Genomic DNA, 27,238 nt, shown 5'->3' on the forward strand with positions numbered 1-27,238 from the left:
AAGGTCTAAACCCTTTTTTTCTGTCTAATGGCTGGATTGAGAGGCTGCTCATCCAGATTTTTCTTAGAGTATAATTGAGCTGGGACTGAGAAATAGCTTCAATTATTCTTAGTTACCTGTAATTAGCCCAACCACCAACATCCTCTGCCTTTTTCTCTTGTCAGGATTTGAGCTAGGAGGGGGTTGGCTGCAGTTTCAGATATTTTTGGTTTACCTGCATTCCAGTCACTGTGAGAATGCACAAAACTATGTGATTTTTCTCTCCTTATGTACCTTTCCTCGACCACTGCCTTTCAGAAAAGTTTAGGTAGGACAGGCAGGGAGGATGAATTGCTGGACCAGACGATATTTTCTTTCATTGAGAAGGTGCCTCGTCCACCTTGCTGGGATGAGTGATGTCTTCTTTCACTCAGGATACATCCAGACCCAAACCTGACCTGCCGTCCCATGCTCTGGTCCAAGTCTAGGACGGTTTTCCTTTGTCCCTGTAGAGTTTCTCCATCTATGGCTGATGTTCCTCTCTCCACCTATTCACAGACCGGAACCTCCGCCAGGTATGGAAGCCGTCACCACTCCTGCTCTCCCATGAAGAGCTGCTTTCTTTCTGGAATTCAGTTCTTTGGTTCTATTGTTCTTCCCTAGAACCACAGAAAGCTTTAGTTTTGTTTTTTTCCCCCTGGGTTTTTCTTGTTGCTACCAGAGGAACAAAGGTCTTTAGATCTCTCTATATCCTTATTGGAAATAGGAATCTCTGTGTTATTATTACTAGTGGACACAATCATGAATAAAATAAGCACACAAGAAAGTATATAATTGCAATGAAGATTAGTGCTATGATGCGGAAGTAGGTGGTTCTGTGAGAGTATTTTCTAGCAAGATGCCCATTTACAGATGAGGTGAAGAGACACTGAGTGCTTTGTGCAAGGTCTCATCTCTGGCAGAGAATAGGGTCAGGATTTAAAGTCAGGTCATCCAATTCCAGAATCCACATTTTTACTCATTCTGCAGTAAAATAAGTATTTACCTTTAATTTACCTTGAAGTAAATTAGTAAACACTCAATGACTGGCAGAATGTAAAATGCCTGACTATAATTGGATCAGGGGCTGGAGACACAGTGCAGAGAGTCCTCTCCACAAATATTTATTGAATGAGTAAATAAATCTCCACTATAGCACACATACGCATGTACACACACACACACACACGCACACACACACACACACACCCTCTCTTGACCTAGAAGAGCCTCATGCCTCAAAGGATCTGAGAATGTTCTTTCATAAACACTGAGTCTATTTTCATGTCTCTTTTGAGCTGCCTCCTCCTTCTCTTCTGATAGCCGGAGACTCTGGGGAATTGAGCAAGGGGACAGAAAGGACAAATCTCAGTTTCTGAATGGTCTCATATTCTCAGCTATTGTCCCTGGAGCTTACTGGGTTCCTGGCTCCAAAGTGACCCAGTGGCATCTTCACTAGGGACTAGAGACTGCAGGGCTCGGAACCTTACCCGAGGTCCATCCACCCTGGGGTTGCTACTAAACCCCGGGGAGCGATGGCCCCAGCCAAGTCATCCCTGGGTGGGAACAAGTGTGTGAGCAGCCACCACTGCTAGAACCCGTGCTCAACTTCTAGATTGAGTACAACTTTTAGAGTATAATTGCAAAGGTTGCTGCATAGGAACACCCAGTTCAAATCCCAGCTTTACTCACTCCCAAGTGTGCAAACTTGAGCAACATAATTAACCTTCCTGAGTCTTAGTTTCCCATTAAACTATGGGAGTTAAAATAGTGATTGATTAAATGTAGATCAATCACTACATAGAGTGAATGATCAACTGGGCCAATGCATGGTCAGGTTTGCTTGGTTCATGATAAACATTCAATAAATATTAACCATTCTTAGTTATATCAACTTGGAGAAGGCAATGGCACCCCACTCCAGTACTCTTGCCTGGAAAATCCCATGGACGGAGGAGCCTGGTAGGCTGCAGTCCATGGGGTCGCTAAGAGTCGGACACGACTGAATGACTTCACTTTCACTTTTCACTTTCATGCATTGGAGAAGGAAATGGCAACCCACTCCAGTATTCTTGCCTGGAGAATCCCAGGGATGGAGGAGCCTGGTGGGCTGCCGTCTATGGGGTCGCACAGAGTCGGACACGACTGAAGCGACTTAGCAGCAGCAGCAGTTATATCAGCTATTTGGATTGCATATTAGCAAAAAGCAGGACCGGGATTTGAATCAAGGTCAATGTCTGTGTGTTTTACCCGCTGTACTAGTTTTCACCTGGAGAGCTGGTTAATGGGGCAGATTCCAGACCCTATCCTCAATATGCTGATTCAGAAGATAGAGCCCAGGAACTCGCATATTGACAAGCACCCGAGGTGATCTGTATACAGATCTGGGGTCCTACCTCAAAGATCACTCTTAGGCTACTTCACCTCCCTGCTTGGAGCCAGGCACTGTGCAGAGATAGGGGTCTGGAGGGGGACCCTTATGACATCTGCCCACCAGGACATCTTCTCTCCAGACTCTGCAGACAAAGAATACCTTAGCCTGCATCACGGGTGCCTTTAGCTGGTTCTGGGAGCCCTGGGGGATCAAATCCACAGCTGTCCGTATGAGACTTAACACAGCAGGACTGGGACCCTCAAGTCCAGCCCCTCCCTCTTTCTATTCTCAGGAAGTGGCAGGTGGGGGCTGCTCTCACCCTCAAATAGAAGGCTCTTAAGTTGGCTCACAGAATTGCCAAATTAAACTGTTAACCTACTAGGCTCTGAACCTATGTGAGGTGGCGGCTCTGCTGGTCAAACAGGTTTCATTCCATGGGCCGACTCAGGTTGGCAGTGTCTGCTTGGAGTGCTGTGTCCACAAGGATGCTGTGGCTGAGCCTGGGTAGCGGCTCTTGTTGTTCCGTCACTCAGATGTGTCTGACTCTTTGTGACCCCATGGACTGCAGGCTTCCCTGTCCTTCACCTTCTGGAGTTTGCTCAAACTCAAGTCCATTCCATCCAACCATCTCATCCTCCATCACCCCCTTCTCCTCCTGCCCTCAATTTTCCCAGCATCAGGGTTTTTCCAATGAGTCAGCTCTTCGCATCAGGTGGCCAAAATACTGGAGTTTCAGCATCAGTCCTTCCAATGAATATTCAGGGTTGGTTCTCAACCAGGGGCAATTTTGTCCCCTAAGGGATATCTGATCATTTCCAGAGACATGTTAAGTTGTCACATCTGGGGTGCATGGGATAATGACAACGTGGGTAGAACCCAGGGTGCTGCTGAATTCCTACAATGCATTGGACAGCCCCCACAACCAAGAATTATTGAGCCCAAATGGCAGTAACCCCGAGGGGAGAAATTTTTCTCTAGGCTCAGTGGGAAAGGGTGTTGTGAGCGGTTAACCATGTCTGGCATAGTGGTGAGAGGAGGGTAGTGAGAGCACATGGGGTCTCCACTTGTAGATTCTAATCTTTGAGCTTTGATTTCAATCTGGACTTTAAGATTCCCATTAAATGAGAGAGGAGACGTTGTAACTCCTGTTGGCCAAACGGGGAAACAGAAACTCGGGAAAGTAACATGAAGTCCTGGGCTTGATGACCTTGCAGTGCCTTGAGATTTGGGGACTCATGGATGGGGCTCAAGGAGCCCTGTCCCAATTGACGTTGGAGCTCCCTCTCTGGCCTGATTCATTCTAAAAAGCCACTTTTTTCTTTCCTTGGGGACCCAACCCAGGCCAGGCCTGGGGACATAGTAAAAGAGGAAATGCTCACATCCTCTTGGGCTCCTGGGCGGGGTGGGGGGAGACCAGGAGCCGGGGGTGTCCTGGGAGAGGAAAGAGCCCTGAGGGAAGCTGCTGAAGAAGCAGGAGGACACTCCCAGATCCTCTCCCCAGTTCCCTGCTGCAGGGTGACCGCCCCTCTCCACCAGACAGAGGACTCCAAGTTTATCCTCTGATGATTATGAAGCAGGCGTCTGTCCTGGAGTGCTCCAAGTGCAAGGGAGTGGGGGGTACCATATAAAAAACAGGGGAGGGACTTCCCTGTGGGCCAGTGGTTAAGACTCCGCACTTCCACTGCAGGAGGCACGGGTTCAATTCCTGGTCAGGGAAGTTTTGCATGCTATGTGGTGCGGCCAAAACAACAATAACGAAAAAAACCCAGGAGGGTTAAGTGAATGTGTGATAAAGAACACTGGCAGCCAGACCTCTAATATCTAGATGAGAGAATGGAAGGGTCTTCTCTGAGGAACTGACAGATCAGGAGGAAAGATCTAAGGGCCCCAACATTCCCCACAGATGCTCAACATGCCCACTCTCTATGGCGTTTGGCTCTTTTTCAAGAGCAGACAATGATGGCTCACTGGGCATGGCTGAAAGCCGCTAATGTGAACTGGAAGACCTAAACAGACACACAGGCTAAAGGAACCAGAACAGGAAAGATAGTAGGCATGGAGAAAATCATAAACAATATAATCATAATAAAATTTTAAAATCTCTAGATGAAAAGATAGACAATAATGCATCCACGAAAAAAGAACATGATGCCATAAAAATGAACCACAGGGAAAAAGAAGAGCTCTTGGGAAAAAATATGACAGCAGAAACGTAAAGCTCAGTTAAAGCTTTGGGAGACAAAGTGGAGGAAATTTCTCAAGAACATGTAGCAAAATCAGTCATTGAAGACAGGAGACATTGAAGACAGGAGAAGACATGATGAGACAATAAGAGGACTGCTACAAAGATTGTAATATTCAATCATAGAAGTTCTAGAAAGAGAAGGAAAATGATGGGAAAATCAGTAAAATCGTTTCTGTAACATTTTCCCCAAGTGGAGGGTGTGAACCCCAAGATTAGAAAGACCCCACAAGTGCTGAGCACAGTGCATAAGCCAGACTTCCTTCAAGGAAGGTCAAGAGGAAATCTCAGGGAAGAGTTGACTGACTTCCAGAGAGGTGAAAATGGAGTCAGCATAACTTAAACCTTCTCGTGAGAAACTCTGGAAGGGAGATGATAAAGAAATGGAACCTTTACATTCTGAAAGAAAAGTATCTGCAACCTAAAATTCTAGGTCACACCAAAAATGTAAAGACATCCTTAGACAAACAAGGAGAAAGGTGTCTCCCACCAACTCTCCCTCAGGAAGCTGAGAGAGGAAGCTCTCCACTGACAGCAGGAGTGAGGCAAGAAACAGGAAGACGCGGAATCCAGGAAGCAGGAAATCCAGCTTGGGAGAGGAGAGAGGGGAGGAGGAACCCTCAGGCTGATGGGAGGCTGGGCCATGGAGATGGGGGTGGGGTGGGGCGTGGCGGGTGGGGGAGGGGAGATCCCAGCATGCTAGCAGCAGAGGGCAACACATCCAGTTTGGAAATGCCAGAAAGTTCCGGGAGAGGCTTCTCTCATGATGATGAAATGGATAACAAGTTAGATGTGAATCAAGGTACTGAGAAAGCTTCAGACAACTGGCAAAGAAGTTGAAGAAAATTAGTGACGGGGTGCAGAAAACTAAGCAAAGGAAGAAATCCTAACAGTTGTAGCATCGAATGCCAATGTCATCAAAACTATGGTACAGCTCTTCAGGAGGGTAGGAGGCCTGAAAGAGTAGGGTAGGGCAGTGGAGGGCAGAGGCTGGATGAGTATCGCGTGTCCCGGGGCAGGGAAGCAGTGGAGAGTGTCTGACACTGAAAAATACACATAGCGATACAAATTTGTCATGGGGCAGTCGGGAGCTAAACACAGAACGCTCAGCTGGAGGAAGTGAAGTGGCCATTTCTAGAGAAGAAGCAGGGGAGGGGAGAAGGGCTGGAAATGACCACCTTGTCTTAAGTAACTTCCTAAACCAGCTTCATTCTGTGAACTAGGAGCCTGGTAACTGACAAAAAATGGAAATTAAAAACAATGCCATTGGCGTGCATGCAAAATGGTGAAATCTGAGTAAAGCCGGTATCCGAGCTACTAATGTTGTGCCAACATCCGTTCCCGGACTTTGACGATGTACTTTGGTGGCCTGCGTGTGTGTGTTAAGTTGCTTCAGTTGTGTCCAACTCTCTGTGACCCCACGGACTGTAGCCCACCAGGCTCCTCTATCCATGGGATTCTCCAGGCAAGAATACTGGAGTGGGTTGCCATGCCCTCCTCCAGGGGATCTTCCTGACGCAGAGATCGAACCTGCATCTCTTGAGTCTCCTGCATTGGCAGGCGGGTTCTTTACCGCTAGCTCCACTAGTTACTTTAGATGTTATCATGAGGGGAAACCAGGTGAAGGGTATGTGGGAATGCTAAGACATCTTTGCAACTTCTGTGCGTCAAATGATTTCAAATTAAATAGTTACATAAACAACAACCAACCTCAGTTTCAGTAGGAGACTATGCTGTCTCCAAAGCCAATCTTTGCAGAGGAAGGAAAATGAGGATTCATTACGCGGCCAGGCAGCGTCTGCAAACAGCGGCGGTCCATTCAGTTGGCTCTCTCCCCAGGCTGTGGCCCTGTGGCTGCAGGCAGTGAGAGAGCTGGGGTACTCCAGGGTCAAGGAGCTGAGTGGTGTCTGCCTGCCAAATTCTCTTGTCCAATCCTCGTGGGACAGATGAACAAATAGGGTAAGGGAGGCAGGAAGAATTGAAATTGTAGTTAGACAGATCTGAGTTTACACATGAGGACAGTTGGATCCTATGTATCTATCTATAGCCTAAAATCCTTGGGCAAGAGCCTTGTACTTCCTGATCATTGTTTTCTTCACCTGACTATGAAAGTCCAGTGTGAAGGCTGGAAACCAATGTCCGCCAGTCCCCAGGCACAGGGCTCTGGCACTTTGCCTTTTTACATTTGATGAACTGTGGCCCAGAGATGTTAAGCTGTTTGCCCAAGATCACACAGCAGAGAAGGGGCCCAGCCAGGAAAGGCACCCTGTTGGTGTGGGTTAAAGTATGCCTCCACCAGAAAGCAAACCCTTTGCAGTCTTTGCCACGGTACCGTGGCATGCGATCAGGTGTCCCCAGATCCTCATAGAGCACCTCCTACATGCCAGGCAGCATTCTAAGAGCTGATGGTGCTGCTGTGAATGAAATCAGTCCATGCCCTCAGGAAGACGGGAGGTGTCAGACACGAGAAAAGCCAGCTAGCTGACTGGCATGCAGAGCCCTTCACAAGCCTGTGTTGCCGGAGGGAGGTGCCTTCACTCTCCAGTCAGGTACCCAAGCAAGTTTCTCTACAGGGGAGAGGATCCTGGGGTTGGGGGACAGCGGGGTTTAGATTCTAGCATCCTGCCCCCCAGAAAGACTGAGCAGCAAGGCCACAGCCTTGGGGATTAGCTCAAGGGTGAGTAAGCTGGAGGCTTTTGCTATAGCTTGGATGTCCGTGTCCCCCTAAACTTTGCAACACTGAAAACCTAAGGAGATGGTATTAGGAGGTGGGGCCTTGGGAGATCCTTAGGTCATGAGGTTGGTGCCCCTGTGAGTGGAATTAGTGCCTTCATTAAACGGGCCCCAGAGGGATCCCCTGCCCTTCCCCCATGTGAGGATACAGCAAGAAGTCAGCGGTCTACAATCCAGAAGGGGATTCTCACCAGAGTCTGACCATACCCACACGCCTGTCTTGGACTCCAGCCTCCAGAACTGTGAGGAATGAATTTCCATCACGTACAAGCCCCTCAGTCTGTGACAGTTTGTTCCAGCAGCCTGAATGGACTAAGACAGATACAGTGGTCATGAGACTAATGCCCCCTTCTCTCCAGACCCCCAAGCAGATTACAGGGCACAGCTCCTGACATGCCATGGATAGCTACCCCTCTCTCCACTCCTTGATTTGTGGCCTAGTGGGGGTCACTGGACTAGGAGTCTAGCCCCCATTCTGCTGCTCACTTGCAGTGTGACCTCAGATGAGTTCCTGGCCCTCTCTGTGACTTAATCTCCTCACCTGGACAGTTTGGAGATTGGACTTCATGAGGTTTGAGTTGCCACTCTTTAAACTCTCAATATGTGGGGAAAACATCCATTTGTTCAGCAATCAGGGGAAGCTTTGTGATGTCTCTGTGCTGAGATATGGCTGAGCCACAGATATGGATCCTCACTTCTCAGAACCTATGGAGGGGCACGGGTTAAGCCGACAATGACCGAATGACCAGTTGGATGTGGCTGTGAAGGAAGAGGGGACGGGCCGCAGCAAGGTGACTTTTCTTATTGGTGGAGTTTATGAGGCTGGGGGACGGTAGGTTATAGCAGATGAATAGTGAATAGACCCAAGGAGGATGGCCTAGGACGCGTGGTCCACAAGTACCTCTATGGGTCTGCAGACAACACGGTGCTTGCAACCCAGGTCTCCAAACCAGAAGCAGGGGCCTAAAGAGTCGCCCTCTCAGAATGTCTCCCAGCTCAGTGAAATTAAAGGTGCATGTGTTGGGGGAGCGAGAGACTCCCCCAACTCTTTAGTGGTATCTCTCTAGTGTTTAGTCCATGGACACTAAGAAAAGAGCTGAGTGACTTTGTGCTGCTCACTCAACGTCTCTGAGCCCTGCTAAGTTTGTAAAGCAAGGCTGACGGCATCTCCTTCACAGGCTGGTTGGAACAATTCAGTGAGATAATACATCAGAATCATCTGCGCACACGTGTTCAGTAAGTAGAAGCCGCTCTCAGTCAGCCCGACTTCACTTCCTACCTTCTTCCAATGTATTCTTGACAATGCACGAAGCGTGAACACTGAAAAACACAGACCTATCCTACCTCTCCCACATTTAAAAGCTTGCCACTGTCACTAGGATAAAATCCACCTTCTTCACCATGGCCTACACAGTCACACTGGCTGCTGGGCTGTGTCTTGACTATGTCAGGCCCATGCCACAACCTCAGGGCCTTTGCACTTGCTCCCCCCCCCACCCCACCCCTACCTACAGTCTTTATCTCATAAATTATTCCCTGTCAAGTCCCAAGGCCTGTTCCAACAAGAGGGAACAGGATACGCCAAGGCCCTGAGGAGAGACAGAGGTAGGTGAGACCCAGGAATCCAGAGGGTTTGCGAGGAGGAGAGGGGGTTCTCAAAGTGCTGGGAGGAGCAAAGTGCGGGAGCCTGTGCTAATAATGGGAGAAGCAGCCAGGGCTGCTTTGTTATTGTTGTCGTTGGTATTGACGTCAGCCCGGGTTCAGGGCCGGACCCAGAGCGAAGGCTCAGTTCATGCTGGGCAAGTGGTCCAGGCATATGCTGGGTAGTATTTCCATGGAAACCCATCATGCTCCCGGCTGACGACTCCAGAGGCTCCCCAAGGTCTCATATCCCCTGGCCCCGGCTGGCCCTGAGCTGATAACACTTCCTGAGCTCTTGGGGAGAGGGGGGGTCACTTCCTCTTCCTCTGCGTCTCTCTGAGCCCCAGCTGTTAAGGAGTCCGCAGACTGGGGGCGGGAAGGCGATCCCCATGCACAGACAGCATGTGGGGCCCCGGCGGCCCCAGGCCAGGCCCTGCCGCCATCCAAGCCCGTGTCAGAGGCCCGGCCCGGATGCAGCTGGGCCCCACCTGGGCCTCCAGCAGGAAATGCGCACGCCGACAAGGCCTGGGGAGTGGCCAGCCACTGCCCAGACAAAGGAGCTGGACTCAGACCCCTTCCTCGCAAGACTGGGCTCGGCCACCAGGGCGGACCATCAACACATGTGCTCGTGTGACCCTGGGGGATGGAGACCCCCGGGGGATGGAGACGCCGGGGCCCGCTGGACAGCCGAGGAAACGGGGCACTGAGGTGGGACCAGCCTGCCCTGGGAGGGACGTACTTCCCGCGCCAGACTGCACCCTCCGACGAGGCACATGCGTCTAGACACGTGATCACACACATAGACGCACACACAATTGCATGTGGTGAGGATAGATCCAGACATAACGGGCTCTGTTACAGGAAGACAGGAAACACAAAGACACAGCCACACTCAGCAGACACGAGAACCACACAGAGATGCACACGGTTCAGAGGGGCATTCTCCTGTGAGGGCCTGGAGCACAATCATGCAATGCTACACGACAAGGCAGGCACAGACGCACCTCCATACAGACTCTCCTCAGCACACACGCAAAGCCGCAGACACATCCACTGATGCCTCTGACCTCACTCCCCAGATAATTGTGCCAGAAAATAGAAACACTTGCTCCCCACCGAGCCGTCCCCCAGCAGTGGCAGGAGTGGACTAATTAAGCCTTCACAGGAGGCTGGCATTTTCCTGGCAGCCCCGCGGCCCTTCGCTGCCAGAGCAGCCACCAGCCCAAGTGGCCTTTGTGATGGGCCCCAGGGGGTGTTTGGCCCAGCCTCTGTCCCCCTTCTCCCTCTCTGGGCACTGGAATAGCCCCCAACCTTCCTGTCCCCAAGGATCCTTCTGAGGCTGATGGCCTACTGATGAGGGTACCAGGACAGAATTGGCCCAGGGAGGTTGAGACCCGGGTCAACAGATTCCCAAGAACTTGAAGATACTCGAGGGACTTAAATCAGCTGTAGACATGACAGTTGGATGCCCTCAGCTGCTCTCTGCCTAGTTCAAATGCTAACCCCTGTCCCTCTAGCCAGAGGGGAACTCAGTTTCCCGTATTTGTCATCCTGGACTCAGATCCTCAGCTGTTGCCTCTCAGACATGGCCGTCTCTGCCACCCTGGCCTTCCTGCTCTTTTTCTAACACACCTGAGGTTCACACTTGCCTCAGGACCTTTGCACCTGCCCTGTTCGCTGTATGAAACCCACCCCCTCTCCCAGTCTTCGGTCTCCTTCTCACCCTTCAGATCTCAGGTTAAATGCCACCTCCTCCAAGAGGCCTGCCTTGCCCTAGTTAAAATATCTCCTCTAAGTGGGCCCCTCAATTATTTCCCAATTCAGTGGTTCCCAATCCTGGCTGCTTGTTAGAATCTCCTGGGTATTTTTGTTTGTTTGTTTGTTTTTAATCATTTGAGGCCAGGCCCTGTGTAGGCTTAACTAAGTAAGAATCTCTGGGGTCTGGGTCTTGAGTGCTGGCATTAAAAAAAAAAAAAAAAAAATCCCCATGTAGGCAGGACGGAGAATTCTTGGCCCGGAGGCTTTCCAGTGAGTAAGAGGAAAGACGGAACGTTGCAGCCTCCTTACCTCCTGCTCATCGTTGCTGTTGTTTATTGAGCACCTGTTCTGTGGCTGGCCTGTGTTGCACTATGTACATTAGGATCTCACCACACACTCGGGTAGCACTTACTGTGCATCCAGCACAGTTCAAAGGACACTGCATGGGACAGTTCATGTCATCCCTCTAACAGCCCTACAGGGTGGGAACTAGTATCATCCCCATCTTACAGATGAGAAAACTGAGGCCCGAAGAGAGAAAGTCTTTCACCCAAAGTCCTGCAGCTGGAAAACGGCAGAACTGAGGATGTAACCTGAGCAGCTGGTTCTTAACCCTGAAGACACAACATTGTAAAGATGTAGAAACTCTGGCTCAGAGAGTCAAGAGACTTGAGGATTCAAACCATCCCAGTTTGACTCTCTAGAGTAGAGAGTGCAGACACCTTCAGGATCCCTCATGTCTTTATCTTCCCTCCTCCCAGAAACCAGCTTTAGTGGCAGCGGGGCAGAGGGGAGATTGGAACCAGCATGGGTCAGCCCACTTGAGTTCCATGAATCAACAATAGCAACAACTGACATATATATGGCAGCCACTATTCAAGATACATTGACTTATGTCACCATCAGAGAGACCCTCGTTTTACAGAGGAAGAAGCAGGTACACAGGGGTTAAATAACTTGCCCAAGGCCACACAGCGGGTCGGTGCTAAGCTGAGACTTGAACTCAGGCAGGCTGGTTCCAGGGTCTCTGCTCTTAACTCCTACACCATACTGTCTCTCAGCTCCTGTGGTTACTTAAGCTGCTTGAAATTCACTTTTCTCCTCTATGAAAGCTGCATGTTAGTGCCTACCTCTTTTGGAAATGTAGAAGATGAAACAAGAGCACAAATGTATGGACAGGCCCTCACACAGGGCCCGTGCGTAGTAGGCCTTTGATAGGAGAGGTCACTGCACAGAGCCGACGGAGCCACAGAGGCATCCTTCAGCAACTCGCCTTGACTTTCACACACAGTAGGGGCTGAGCTAACGTGGGATGTGGACGCAGGTGGTGACATTTGGAGGTCTCCAGCCTGCTGGTCCCCCAGAGTGATGCATGGGCCCAGTAGGCCCCTGGGACCCTGAGCTCCCCATGGACACCTGCAAATGCCTAGAAGCCGACTGCATGCGTCACCACTGACCCTCCAATAATGTGTAATTGCTATTGCAGGCGAGTAGCTGTGTTCTCTGGGGTGAGATTTACAATCAGAGCAGGAAACAGCCGAGCAACAGGCATGATGGAGATGGGAAGAGAGAAAAAGCTGGGGAACCAGGGGAAGAGGAGCCTTCCAAGGAGGAAAGCTGGGTCCTTGGGTGAATTTGCAACCTGGATTTTTGAATCCAGACTTTGTTTTATACAGTCTGCCCTGCTGTTCCCACCAAGCATGTCATGGAAATACAGCATTTGTGCTTCTAAGCTCTATCTCCCATAAAGGTATGGAAACATACCCATGCAGTGGGCAGTACTGGGATTAAAGCTTTTTGAGTTGTCCATGCATGGTATCACTGAAGTCCGCAAGCGTCATCAAAGATGATGTGTCCTGTGGGGTGTGAAAGCAAGCCTTTTGATCTCAGGCTTCAGCTGCCCATCCCGGGAACGGATCCTCACATACCTTCCTAGGTGTCTTCAAATGCACGCACAGGCTGCTAAGCGTGTCCCGTCAGCTCCACCGTGCTCTCCGAAGATGCCTCGGGAGTTAGGGAAAAGGAGCGCTGTGCCTCAAATGTGCTGTATTTTCTCCTGCTGCCTTACCTCTGCACCTGCTCTTCCCTCTGCTGGGGATGCTCCTTGTCCAGCCAGCCTGGCAAATTTCTCCTGGCTCTTCAAGTTCCACTCAAGTATTACTTCTTTTGTGAAACCTTCCCCAATTCCTCTTCCACCCGAACCCCCTGCAAAGGCGCTTCTCCCCCAGGTCTGAGTTACCCCATAAGAAGCTTCGCTAGAGCTCTTCCAGCTCTCTACTTTTGCGTTCGCCTTCCCAGATCAACTCTGGGTCTGTCACTAAGCCACTAGTGCAGTAGAACAGTGGTTCTCTAAGTGTGATCCCCACCCCAGCAGCATCAGCACCCTCTGGGACCTTGTTGGAAATGCCGACTCCTGGTTCCAGTACAGACCTACTGAGTCAGCAGCTCTGGGGGTGGGCCCCTTCTTCAGCAAGCCTTCTAGGTGACTCTGATGCATGCTCAAGTTTGAGAACCAGTGTGGTAGGAAGATAAGGCAAGTTTGGGAACACCTAATTCAGAACAGAGGACATACGTATACCTGTGGCTGATTCATGTTGATATACGGCAGAAAGAACACAATGCCATCAAGCAATTATCCTCCAATAAAAAAGCAATAATTCCGAGCAAATAATACAAAAACAGCCACAGCGAATACCACCCGGGGGAACATGTGCCAGGTGTGTGCCAGGCACTTTACCTGTGTTACTTCTCCTCAGCAACATGTGAGGAAGATACTGATGTACCCATTTTACGGATAAAGAAACTGAGGAAGCAGGGGTCCCGGTGACCACTTTCCCATCCAGCCTCTTGAGGCTGTCCCGGGTCTGGCATTCTCTGATTTGCACCTGACACTGCATTTTGGCTCAGGCCCTGCTGACCTCTACCCTCCAGGCCTCTCTCCATGGGCCATGGGCTCAGGTTCCTTGCATTTTGTTTTCCAGTTAGAGATCAAAGGAATAGAAATGGTGGATGGCAGGCTCATGGGCAAAACAAAACCAAAAAAGCCCATCCGAGGGGAGGGACTTTTATTAACTTCACAGCTGGCGCCAGAGCTCCCCATAGGAAGATATGTAACATTGTTTGGAAAAAATATTTTGACAAGTGTTGGGGAGAGAGGTAAGAACTTTGGGCCTGGTGCCCAAGCCTCAGAGTGAGGGAGGAGGCTGCCCTGCGAGAAGGGAGACTTCGCAAGCTCCCAGGGCATCCAGGATGGCGGGGGCGAGGAACAACGCAAACAATCGCTAGTATTTATCCAAACCCGGATCTGCACCAAGGAATGTGTACACTCTGTGCTCTGTGCATTGCAGGAACCAAGGTGCTCAATTACAGAGAAAGAGCAGAACGGAAAGAAAGAGGAAGAAAGAAAAAGAAAAGCACAGAGCAGAAAAAATAAAAAAGAAAAGATATAGGAACCACCTCTGGTAGCTGAAGCCATGGAGGAAATCTATTAGAAGGTGTATTACAGATGGTTGGATGGCATCACCAAGTCAATGGACATGAGTTTGAGTCAACTCCGGGAGGTGGCAATGATCGGGGAGGCCTGGCGTGCTGCGGTCCACGGGGTCGCAAAGAGTCGGACACGACTGATAGACTGATCTGAACTGAACTGAACTAGCTACCTATAAGCAGGGAGCTCCAGAGAAAGGAGGCCGGGAATAACATGGCTTAGATGAGAGAAGTTTCTTTCTTTTTCAGGAAGTAGCCGAAATGTAATGGTGGTTCTGCTCCATGAATTTTTCAGGCCCTCAGCATATGCTCCAGGAAGGTTCACTGCTCCGCTAGCAGGAAGGGGAATAAGGAGGGGAGGGGATGGTCTGTCCCTGCAAGGCCCCCCCCCGGAAGGTGTCCCCTTACTGCTGCTCACCCCACCCCATCTGCGGAGTTGTTCAGCTGTCTGCTGGAGCCTGTTCGACAGCCACACCCGTGGCGAGGGAGGCTGGGGAGTCTAGGTGTGTGCCTAGCAGCCGCTAGCCCAGTTAAATGAGTGGGGGAGAGGCTCCTGAGGGGGAGGGCAGAAGTCTCTGCCACAGATAGAGCTTGGGGAGCTTACAGAACGGGGTGAATCAGGCTCAGAGAACTGGCAGGAACCACGGGAGGCCACGGGGTAGGACCCACAGCCACAGTCACGTCAATAGCCAGGCTGGCTGGGGCACGTAGCCAGTGCTGCCGCTGGGAAGGACGTACCATCTGTTCCTGCATCTTGGCATCAGGTTCCAGAGGGGAGGTGTTCAGACAACAGAGGCAAGGTCACAGGTCTCAGCTTCAGCTGCCAAGGGCTTTGGTGCAACGGGAGGGGCTCCAGGTCCACCCACACCTCAGGGACTGAGGATTCTTCCCCAGATAAGCTGGGAGTTGGATTCCTGGCAGCAACGGCCCCACCAAAGAGCAAAAAAAAAAAAAAAAAACGAAGTCCACAATGCTTTTAATGTCATTTCTTCCTCATAACCAGTATGGTAAGTTCCAGTTTTCAAGTGAAAGGGGTTAAATTTACTAGTTGCTTCTAGAGCACCTCCTGAGTTAGGCATTTCTCTAAGCAGTTTACAATTATTAACTCGCTAATTTGCCTGCTTCCCTGGTGGCTCAGACAATTAAAAAAAATCTGCCTGCAATGTGGGAGACCTGGGTTCGATCCCTGGGTTGGGAAGATCCCCTGGAGAAGGAAATGGCCACCCACTCCACTATTCTTGCCTGGAAAACCCCATGGACAGAGGAGCCTGGGGGGCTACAGTTCATAGGGTCACAAAGAGTCAGACATGACTGAGCAACTTCACTTTCAGAGAAAGATTTTAGAGAGGCACAGAGAGGTAGGGAAGATGTCCAGGCTGGCACAGCTAGTAAACAGCAGCAAGGCTGGGCTTTGAACCCAGACAGTCTGGCTCCAAACCCCTAGCTGGTAATCACTATACGACACAGCCAGCAAGAGAAGCAGCAGCTGAAGTTATGAGAATGTGCATTTTGTGATAAGGCCCACCCTCCCCCCACCCCAGGTTTTCCAGTAGAAGATATTGCATTCATGAATATTTTATGCAAATGCTTGCTGTTTCCCTTCTGGAAATGAAGCCAATTTCACATCAGGATCAGTGAGGCACCGTTCAGAGGCAGCGTGGCAGCGTGTCCGGGGAGCGCGGGCCCAGAAGGAAGACCATCCAGGGGAAGTGAGCCCCTCCCCTTTCTGTTGTCTTTAATTCTTGCTGGGAATTAGCAAAAGTGGAGGAGAAGACTTTGAACTTCACTAGGTCTTGGGACAAAGGGCATAAAGACTATCTCACGGAGACCTCAGAGGCAAGGCTGGGCCAATAGCTGTCGTCTGATCACCCGAACTCTAAAGCCAGCAATGCAAGGGGCTTGACTTCCTGCCCCTACCTGCCAACAGCCGCCTGGGTCTTCAGTCCCTGTGTGCTGCCTGGGAACTGAATTTGTAAATCTGAATTTTACCTGACCCGCACCCCATGTTCCCACAGGAGTGCTCCAAGCAGGCTGTGACCACAAGGAAAAAGGTCGAGAAAAGAAAAAAAAGGGGTCTGTAACATTCATCAACCTGTGTCAGAATCCACCCAGCGTGTCCCGGGACTTACCCCATGCTGTGGGGCCCTGGATCTTGCAGGGACCTGACTGACCTCGGGAGGAAGTAGAAAGGCCCTGAGCGAGCCCAGCTTCAGAGACCCTGCTGTAACCTGCTGCAGAGAAGCTCGAACCCCTGGCCGTGCAGGTTTAAGAACCGGGAAGTTGGGAGATGTGGGTCGTCAGACGCCTACCGTCCACACACACACACACATACACACACACACACACACACACACACACACACGCACGCACGCCTACACATCCCACGTACGCGCGCGCACACACATCTGCCCCAGGCATCAAGGAGACCCAAGGTGTCACTTAACTGAGTCACACCACACCTGCTGATTATGTCCCCAGGGCCAAGGCGGTCCTACTCTTCTGCAAGCAGTGAGAGATTCATCCCCTTAAAACTCACATGCTGGGACTTCCCTGGTGGTCCAGTGGTTAGGAATCTGCCTGCCAATGCAGGGGACACTGGTTCGATCTCTGGCCCGGGAAGATCCCACATGCCATGGAGCAAATCAGCCCTGTGCCACGGCTTGTGATCTAGAGCCTGTGAGCTGCAACTACCAGGCCCGACCGCTGCAACTACTGATGCCCATACACCTAGATTCCGTGCTCCCCAACAGGAGAAGCCACCGCGACTGAAAAGGAGCCCTGCCGCGATGAAAAGCCTGCACACCACAACTAAACAGGGGCCCCCATGGCTGCAACTAGAGAAAACCTGTGTGCAGCAACGAAGACCCACCACAGCCAATAAATGAATAAATCTAAAAAAAAAAAAAAAAATAACAGGCCAAGGGAGTTTATTTCTTAGTAAGGTATGTTCATCATTATCAGTACCATTATTGTTACTCAGCCATCACTTTTTAGTATCTCCAATACCATCCACTACAGATCTTCCTCATCTTACAACTGGATTATATCCCAATAAACCCAATGTAAATTGAGAATGTCATAAATCCGAGAGGCAGTTTTGCAGATAACCTACCAAAGATCGTGGCTTAGCCCAGTCTACCTTAGACATGCTCAGAGCACTTACGTCAGCCCACAGTTGGACAAAATCATCTAACACAAAGCCTGTTTTATAATGAAATGTTGCCTCTCTTTTGTAACTGATTGAATGCTATATTGAAAGTGAAAACCAGAATGGTTGTCCGGGTACAGAACGGCTGTAAGCGTATCGACTATTCGCCTTCCCGGCCATGTGGCTGATCGGGAGCTGTGGCTGCGGCTGCCCAGTATCACGAGACAATGTGCCACATGTTACCAGCCTGGGAAAAGGTCAAAATTAAAAATTTGAGGTATGGTTTCGACTGAATGCTATTGCTTTCATACCGTCATAAAGTCGAAAAACCGTAAGTAGAACCGCACTGCCTGAGATATAGGGACTGCTTATCTATTAGACACTTAACATTTGCTACCTTCAGCCTTCCCAAGTCGGGGTTAGGGACCCTCCACTTGTCCTGCAGATGGAGAAACGGAAGCTCGGGAAGATGGACCAATGGTTACACAATTCATACAGTGCAGGACCAGCAAGCCCGTGGTTCCTGCTGGGCCTCGGGCACCTCCACAGCACAAGCAGGTACTGACTCACCCTTCTGGGAGCAAAAGAGCAATCCCCGGGGGGCCTGGAAGACAAGGTCCTCATGGGGAGGGCTGCTGGGTCAACCAGCGAAGCTGCATTTTACTGTGGTCCTGGGAGACACATTGAGGGTTCTCCCTGGATCCCAGCACCCCAGGGAAGTCACAGTTAAATTCTGACAGCCTGCTGCCCTCAAGAACAGCACACACACAGCCCAGGGGCACGGCTGTACCTGGGAAGCCATTTTTGTGCCACGTCTTCCTTGATGTTTGCAGCTGATGAGCCGATGGGACGAGGACTAGAAAACATAATCCCAGGGTGCCAGCCCACTGCAGGGCCAGGGAACCCTTTTTCCATAAAAATATGAACTCGGAGACAAGAAGTCTCTAGTTAACTGGGGTTCTGGGTCTATAACGGACTGTGGAATTGGGGCCAGTCTGGACATCACAAACTTGCCAGCTGTCTTTTGCATTCCCTCCTCCACAGACCAGCAGACTCTTGCTTGCATATCTGAGACCAAAATGACAGGGAAGGAAAGAAACCACAAGGATGCAGGGTATGTAGACAGAAGAAGGAGAATTGTAGAAGCAAGATCACATAGATAAAGAAGAGAGAGGAAACAAAGTAATCGAGAAAAAGGTACTTTCTTGGTTCCTATCAGCTCCAGGGTCTGCCAGGTCCAAATCCATTTCATTTCCAGGATATCTGTACTCTTCCCAGCTTCCTTGAGCTATTTTGAGTCATTTCTATTCCTTGCAACTAAAGAATCTCTGACTCGCAGAAAAATTGGAACCAAGAATGGATTTGCAATAATGTCTCAAAGGAAACATGAAGCTGTCTGTGAGATTAAAGCAAAGTGAGAGACAAGAAGAGCCTGGTAAGTGGTTTAAGGGCCGCACCTTCCTCCCATCCCAGTACACTGGCCCCTTTGCAACGTGAGGCCCCAAATGCCCCAGCCAGAGGTAAAGCCTGCTTCTCGATCCCTTTGAATACAGACTGGCCTTGTGACTGCAAAGTGAGGTTGTGTGAGTTTTGGAGCCTAGGTCTCAAGAGGTCTTTCAGCTTCTGCCTTTGCCTTCTTGGACCATCAGCCCAGCATCCGAGCTGCCCACCGTGGACCATGTGGGCTCAGATCAAGGTCTCACTGAGAGGAGGCCTGGGGGAACTTGTGGCAGCTGAAAGGAAGGATATTGGAGCACGCTGATCACTCCTTCTGGTCTCATGTAAAAGGGAGAGAGACAAACTCCAATTCTAAGTTTTCCAGCTGGAACCAGACATTTTCTTAAATGGCACAATTTTATAGCTTTGTGCTTATATCCAGCCCTCTGAGATGATTGAGACCAAATCCAGAAAATAATTGTGCACCTTGCCAAGTTGCAGCAGCTGAATTTTCTGCCATTCTGGGTTTCTCTTATCAAAATTAATTCATTTAATGAAAAAGTCTAGAAGAGAAGGGCAAATTGGGCATTCTAGGCAGGGAAAAGTCTTTGAGCAAAAACTCAGAGACATAGTGTCAGTGAGATTTACTCTCAGATACAAGTAAACAAGTACCAGATCAATGAGGTGCTTAGGTCAATGGTTCCTAAACTTCAGTATGCAACAGAATCACCCAGAGGGCTTGTAAAAATTCAGTTTGCTCAGAGTTTCTGCTTTAGCAGGTCCGAATCATGGAAGGAGGGCAAAATTTTGCTTTTCTAATAAGTTCTTATGTAATGCCCATGCTGCTGTTCAAGCAAGTATCACACCTTGAGAACTACGGGCCTCAAGTTTAGCCCCTAAACAAAAAGGGGTTTGTCCTTCTCACCTTTTAGTAGGTGACTGGAGTGGTAGTTCAAGTCTCAGCAATGCCATCAGGAACCCAGAATTATCATCCTTCTTCTTGAACATTCGTAGCTTATTGGTTTTCATTTTTATGTTTGAAGTCTCATGGTCACAAGCTGGCTGCTGCCACCCCAGAAGTCATGTCTGTATTTAAGACAGAAAGAGAGAAGTTAGCCTATGTACTAATGTAGCTTTAATTCTTTACCAGGATTTCAAAGCTTTTTGAAATTTTTACCAGGATTCCTTGAAAGATCAATCCACCTCCCACTAGCGCTGGCCCTAACTCCCCCTGCCAGATTGTCAGACACATATATGAGCCATCTTTAGCTGTAAAAGAGACTGGGAAATTGAATCTCAACTCTATAGTAGAGGCACGCAGGAAGAAGGGGGTAGGGAATGAAGCTACAGATATGAAGGTCTCTGGATGTGACCCAAAGTCTGGAGACCAATCCTTGCTGGATCTAATAGGCACCCAATAAATGTTTATTTATGAATGAATGTCAGGAGAGGATGCAGAAAGAACATTGAAATTAGACTTCTTCAGCTTATCGGCTGGGTGATCTTGAGTAAGTCACTTTAACTTTCTGAATCTCAGTCCCCCTTTCGATGAAAAAAATCAAATTATTCCCACTGAGTTGCTGTGAGCATTCAGTGAGATGTGAGTTGTGAAAGCGTCCAGCCTGAGGCCTTTGGGCCTGGTGGGTGGGTTGGAATCAGAAGTGTGAAGCTGTACCAGTAGCCTCAACAAAAGCATGTGTGCCCTGGGCTCGGTGTGAAACCCTTTATGTCCTTCTGTCCTTTCCTTCCTACTTTCCCATTCTTCAGATGGCAAAACTGAGGATCAGATGAAGATTTTAAAGCCAAAGCTGGTAAGCAGAGAGCAAGGATTCAACCCAGGTCTGTTGGGCTCCAAGCAAGCAACCCTAGACATTATCCAGATGGCTTTAACGGAGGAATAAACTACGCAGAGCCTCCAACACCATGAGCTCAGCCAACAGTCTTCCCCGTCCTGCGTCCTGCTCTCACCGGGAGCAGTAACTCAGGGGAAACCATCCTCACCTTTGCTGTCCCTACCCCTCAGCTGGAAGCAGCCTGCAGGAGCCAGGCAGAGCCGGCCTCCCACCCGGACTGCCTCCCCTAGCAGGAATAGTCCTGCCAGGACAATGGAGCGGCTCCAATTAGATACCAGCTCCTGCCCAGGCAGGGCCCAGTGGGGAGCAGGCAGTTAGAGGGTAATTAGATGTGACTATGGAACAGCTCCCTTAATAAGGAGGGTGCTCTGGGCAAGAGACACTTGGGAGGATCATCACTCCAAGCACCAGCCACCCACCAGCATCTTGCACTGGGCACAATGGGGAAGGAAGAAGCCACTAACATTCTGTGGGGCCCAGGCCCTGTTCTGGCCACAGGTCTCCTTCACCTTGTAACACCTGGCGTGCAGATGAGAACACAGTCTCAGGGAGAGAGAACAACCTCCCCAGGGTACACAGCTAGGGATGGCGGAGAGAGAGGTTGAAAGATCTGAAATCCCGAGTCTGTGCTCTTTCTCCTCTAGTATACCATTGTTCCTATGTTCTTCATCTGCTCATGTCTTCTGACATTAGAGCATCTGGTAGGTACTAACAGTGGACACCAAGGATGATATTATAGTTATATTGACTGGTATGGACCCTGGTGCTGGGAAGGGTAGAAGGCAGGAGGAGAAAGGGATGACAGAGGATAAAATGGTTGGATGGCATCACCAAGTCAATGGACACAGGTTTGAGTAAGATCCAGGAGATAGTGAAGGACAGGGAAGCCTGGCGTGCTGTAGTCCATGGGGTTGCAAAGAGTAGGACACGACTAGCAACTGGACAAACAAATAGAACATAAACATGGCAGAGCTGTGACCAGCTGGAATAGACCCAGGCCTGCTGGAGGCTGGGAGGGTCCCAGGGGGCCCCAGGCTGCACCAAGCATTAACCCCTTGGCTGCCAGATCATGGGAAGGTGCAGAGGGTCCCACAAGAGAGGCTGTAGTGGCTGGAACAGAAGTGGGGGTGAGGGAACTCGAGGGCTCAGAGCAGCAGCTTTTAACTAATAGGTATGGAGGAATTTCCACTTTACTAACCAGCATAGCTGTAATAAACAAGGCAACATGGCAGAACCTTAGCCACCGTTGGGCCTGGCCTTGGAGGCGGCATGCATTTTCTAGGACACAGAGAGCCCTTGCCTTCCCGCTGAGCATGCCCTTCCTGCACCCCAGCACTGGCACCCAAAGCCCAAGACGGGCGATTCACACTTTCTCCCAAGAGTAGGGAACAGACTCCCCAGGCGGGAGCAGCCGGATCAGGGAAACCCCCATCTGGTTTCCGTAATCTGTCCTTCTGGAAGAGGGTAGAGTGTGCCAAACTCTACAGCAGCTGTGCCCAAAGCTAGTTCGGCAAATCTGAAAGGTCATCTTCAGGAAAGAGGGTTCCTCGGGTAACTCTTTGGGAAGCACGTAGGCTGCAGTCCCCTTTGGAGAGTCCCAGCCCACGCTGACATGTTAAAGGTCCTCAGACATCCTGGGTGGGAAAGGAGCCAGGAGGTCTTTTGACTTTATTTAACCCAAGATTTTCTAGATGTTTTAAACCCCAGAGCTGTTCTTGGTTTAACTCCACTGGGCCTCCGAAGGCGTAAGTTTTCCTTGGAAGGCAATCTTGGAAATACCGTTATGAACAAAATCCTTTCTCTGATCCCAGCAGCCCAGACATCACCACACAGTTACAGCTGATACTGGGGGACAAAGATTGAATCAGGAGAAAAGGGAACAAGGTTTCGAGGTGTGGGGGCTGGTTGGTACCCCCAGGGCCTCCGGAAACCCTTTATTCCTCCTGGATGGTCTCCCTCCATTAAATAATCAAAGCCCATCCAATGGCAGGGAGCAGTCCTCCCCTCAAGGTGGAAGAAAGGTTCAACGCTGCAGCTTAGCCCCAGAGCACCAGGAAAACAGCCTCTGGGTGCCAAGGACTCTGGACTGGGGCAGACGGAGTTCAAGTGCCAGCTCCACCTCTGAGCAGCTGCGTGACTGGGCACATTGGCATCACTTAACCTCTCTGAACTCCAGCTTTCCATCTGAACAGTTAGGTGATAATGTTTAGATCACAGGGCTGGGATGAGAATAAAGACTTAACAGTTATAATAACCACCCTTGCATAGCACTGTCGGGGTGTCTGTGTGGCTCTAAGCATGTATGTGCGTATTCACATATTAATGTTGCTTCCATAACAGTTCTATGGGGGAGATGCTCTGCTTTCCAAATAAGGATGCTGGATCACAGATTTCCCAAAGTTGCACAGGTGATACAGGTGGTGGAGCCAGGACGCAAACCCGAGGAGTCTTGTTCCCAAATCCACTCTGTCAACCATTATTCACAGAGGCTGGCTGAAGGAAAGGCTCGGTAGCTGGTAACAATCTGTGATGGGACACAGAGGTTCTGGGGGATCTATAGATAGCTGGGTTTGGGGGGAGCGGGACTGAGAGGTGCCCATCTAACGCAGGAAGAATGAACAAGTCTAAGAGAAGACGGACACAGGAGAGGAACTCTCCTTTCCCAGAAAGCATGGGTGTGATTTTGTATCACTGTCATTTCACGTCTAAGGCAAGGAAGGAGGCCTCCTGGAGGTGTCCTACCTCCCCAGTCCCATGATACACTGGTTATTAGGGCCCTTGGAGGGCAGGGGTTGTCCTGTTCAGGGTGTAACCTCCGTCCTAGAGTCTAGCCTTGTAGGATGTGAATATCTCCTGGCTGAATGTGGATAGATAAAGGGCACGTCTTAGTCTGGGGTCTCCAGAAAGCAGAGCCTACGACAAAGCCTTATTTAGTGTGATTACTTAGAAAGTATGATCCTGGGACTTGGCCAAGGTGCTGGGATCGGGGCTGCAAGCCGAGCTGCTGTGTCCCATGGGGCTTCCAGGAGCACCCAGCCCAGGAAGAATGTAGAACATATTTATTTTCAGGCTCTGGCCCCCATTGGCCAGGATCACTCCCACTTATGGGCTGGTTGGGGCCACAACGCCCAGGTCCCAGGAAGGATCAGAAGGGGACAGGCGGGATTGAGGAGAGGCAGATTACTCCTGCACAAAGTGGGTAAAAAACTGTATGAAAAACAAATAAACAAAATCCGCATGGAGCAGAGCATCACAGCTCTGTAGCTAGCTGGAGTGAGTGACGAGACCAAAAGGATTTGAAGGGATGCCCAAAGTTATCTGATTCCAGACGCTATTGAAGATCTGGGGCAGCAAAGTGTAGTGATTGTAGGTGGATTGTGTATTTTAGAACAATTCAGCTGATTTGGAGAGAAGAATGCGCAAAGAAGGCCAGCCCAGAGTTTCTGGATGTCAAACTTTGGCAGCCCCAGAATCATTTGGCGGGCGTGGTGGAGCACAGATTGCCGGGCCCCAGGCCCAGGGACCGCATTCCTGCCACGCTTGAGTGGTTCTGACGCTGCTGCCCTGGGGAAACTCACTCTGAGCTGCACCAGTGTCAGTTCTGAGACAGCGAAAGAGAAGAACGGCTGCCAGACCATGTGATTCAGAAGAGGCCTTATAGTCCAGACTCACCTTTCTGGCCTCAGTCTTCCCGTCCCCACGCGAGTGAGTGCGTGGTTCCGGCCTTGCCTGCTCTGAGGTCCTGTGAGTCTCCAGATTCAGAACAGGAAGAGGGAACAGAGAGGAAGGGAAAAAAGACTCCTGGGAAAGAGATGTCTCCTGGAACAACAGAGCTGACCTGGAATTGCAATGCTGCCCCGGCTCACTGGGCTTCCCAGGTGGCTCAGTGGATAAAGAATCCACCTGCAATGCAGGAGACGCAGGAGACTCAGGTTTGATCCCTGGGTTGGGAAGAGCCGCTGGAGGAGGGCATGGTAACCCACTCCAGTATTCTTGCTTGGAGAATTCCGTGGACAGAGGAGCCTGGCGGGCTACAGTCCATAGGGTTGCGCCCTGCTCACTGCTGGAGGAGCTGGCAGGTTCGTCTACCATAGCCGTGCTGGCCTCCCTTCCCCTCAGGGCCCCAACTGTGCCCCTATCTCAGGGCCTTTGCACTTGCTGTTTCCTCTACCATGAACAGTTGTCCTCCAGATTTCTACAGGAAGCATTCCCTCACAGCTCTCATATTTGCTCAAATATCTCCTTCTTTCTAAAAAAATGTATCACTTTGCCCCTGTCTCCCCTCTTCCTCTGCTTCACTTGCCATCACTCTCTCTGAGGTCATGTGGCCTATTAGTCTCTAGAAGTGTTGTCCAGTAACTTCCTGCTGGGTAGACATGTGCTGTAATCCACTCTGCTCATTACATAGCCACGGGCCTCCTATGGCGACTGAGCACTGGAAATGTGATCATGATGACAGAGGAATGGAATTGGCCATTTTCTTTGATTCTAATTACTCCGCATTTAAATAGCCACACATGCTCGTGGCTTCACAGTGGGCAGTGCAGGTCCATAATCTCTGTCTCCCCCTGAAGAATACAAGTCCTTGGGAGTTGGAGGGGGGAGGGCGGGAAAGCTTGTCCCTTTCATCTGTAGATAGATCCCAGGGCCTAAAACATTTTCTAGCCCATGTGGGATATGCACAAAAACACCTCATCAGTGAGTTCCTCTATTACCATAGGATTATGTGCTCTCTCTCCAGTTTACATGAATGAGGCTCAGAGACGGCAGGCGACACAAGTCACACACAGCAAGCCCCTGTCCACTGAAGCAGACTTCCTTCCCCTGCCCAACACCACTCTGCTCCCTGGTGGATTGTTGGCAACGGGGAACTGATTAAAAACTCATCAGCCTGATTAATCCCAGAGAATTCAAGAGGTTCAGCTCTAGGTGGCATTTAGCAGAGGCCAAGACAGCGTGTGAGCTAAGGCAGAGACCCCTAGGCTGCTGCCATGGGCTGGGGAGGGCGGGCTGAGTTCTCCCCGCACCCCACTCGGCATGCCGGGCGTGTGAGTCACAGGCTAAGCATCATGAAATCGCTCTCTATGACAACAGAAGAAAGACGAAGGCTAGGGAGATGGCCGACTTGCTATTTTGTTCAGTCAGGAATTCTTCATGGATTCCTGCTCGTCCAGCTTCAGGAATCAGGGGTCAAAGAAAAATCTAGCTGGGTTTTAAAAAGGAAACAGGAAACCTGGCTTCCTGCTGGTTTGAGCAGGAAGCGGGTTTATAATTGGAAAGAGAAAGGTGGGGAGGGCAACCAGGGGTCTCTGTGGCCAGCAAATGCTGCTGTCCTAAACAGCCCCTGCTACTGAAGTTCGTGGTGTCCTGGTTCCCTGGGAGTTGGGGGGGCGGTCCCCAGACCTCACAGCCCAGGTTTGTCTCTTGTTATCTCGCTTCTCTGAGCCTCAGTTTTCACGTCTGTGTAGTAAAGGGGGAAGGAGCCTGCCCGCCAGGAGACACGAGAATAACACGTGAAGGTCCAGCATGGTCAGTACTGGGCAAGTGGTAATTGACCTTACCATTGTCATCAGAGCCTCCTGTGCTGGGACAGACAGGGAGTTCAGAAAAGATCCTTCTGAGCTGGTGACAGACTGGACCTCGGGCAGCAGGGGAGGCGAGGATGGCGTGCCAGGCAGAGGGAACGGCAGGTGCAAAGGCTCAGAGGTGAGACCGGCCTGCAGGGCACAAACCGGCAGGTCCTAGCTCTTCCCTGCTCCTGACTCTGACCTCAGGAGACCGTCTGCCTGTCCTGCCTCCTCCTCCCCAGGGTACCCCTAGAGGGAGCCCCTGGAAGCAGGATGAAGGTGGGGGAGACCGAGCCAAAGGTGCAGGTGAGGGCAGGCAGGCTGAGGTCTAGCTCACCCATCTGAGAGGCGACAGTGTGGCTCCGAAGGGGAGCAGACATCTTCTCCATCTTCCCACTGGGGGCTGTTAGGTTTAGCAAAGAAGCAAAACACCCAACGGGATACCCAGTTAAATTGAAATTTCAGATAAACTGCAAATAATTTTTTTATAGTAAGTATGGAGAAGCCAGGACTTACTTATCCTAAAAAATTACTCTTTGTTTACTTAACACCCAAGTATAATTGGGTCTCCTGAGTGCAGGCGGGGAGCTGGGTTGGCAGGGCAGCCCCAGATCCCCTGCCCAGGAATTGCCCCTTTGAAGGGGTTCTCGTTGCTCCCCAGTGAAGTCCAAGGGCCAAGGGCCAGACACACCAACCTCCCAGCTTCATTCAATCTCACTGGCCCTTCTTCCTCGAACCCCACTCTCAGGCCTCCAGACCTCACCCTTGCAGAGCCCTGGCCAGGAGGGAGGTCATTCCCACGCCTGCTCCCCCTCTCTCCCCAACGAAATTCAAACTCTCCTGCAAGCGCTCGCTTCGGTCCTCACCCTGGCCTCCCACAGGAGTCAGTTTGCTCTGTCTCCACTTCTCATAGCCCTTGAACTTTTCCTTCAACGTGGGCGGGGATCGTCTGACATTCAGCGAGACACCCTGGAGGTTCTC

The 27,238-nt window shown here is 50.5% G+C and overlaps 1 long non-coding RNA gene across 2 annotated transcripts; it reads right to left on the reverse strand.

The window, feature by feature from the left end:
- LOC122450253 lies at positions 1-27,238 on the reverse strand. 2 transcript variants are annotated; one of them, XR_006272089.1, is made up of 3 exons: positions 27,124-27,238; positions 19,763-19,923; positions 1-638 (listed from the first exon to the last, which is right to left on the reverse strand). It is a non-coding gene; the product is annotated as an uncharacterized LOC122450253 (long non-coding RNA). The 2 variants fall into 2 exon arrangements; XR_006272088.1 differs by lacking the exon at positions 1-638 and adding an exon at positions 18,592-18,796.

This window comes from Cervus canadensis, chromosome 11 (genome assembly GCF_019320065.1).
Source record: "Cervus canadensis isolate Bull #8, Minnesota chromosome 11, ASM1932006v1, whole genome shotgun sequence".
In the NCBI taxonomy this organism is placed as follows: domain Eukaryota; kingdom Metazoa; phylum Chordata; class Mammalia; order Artiodactyla; family Cervidae; genus Cervus; species Cervus canadensis.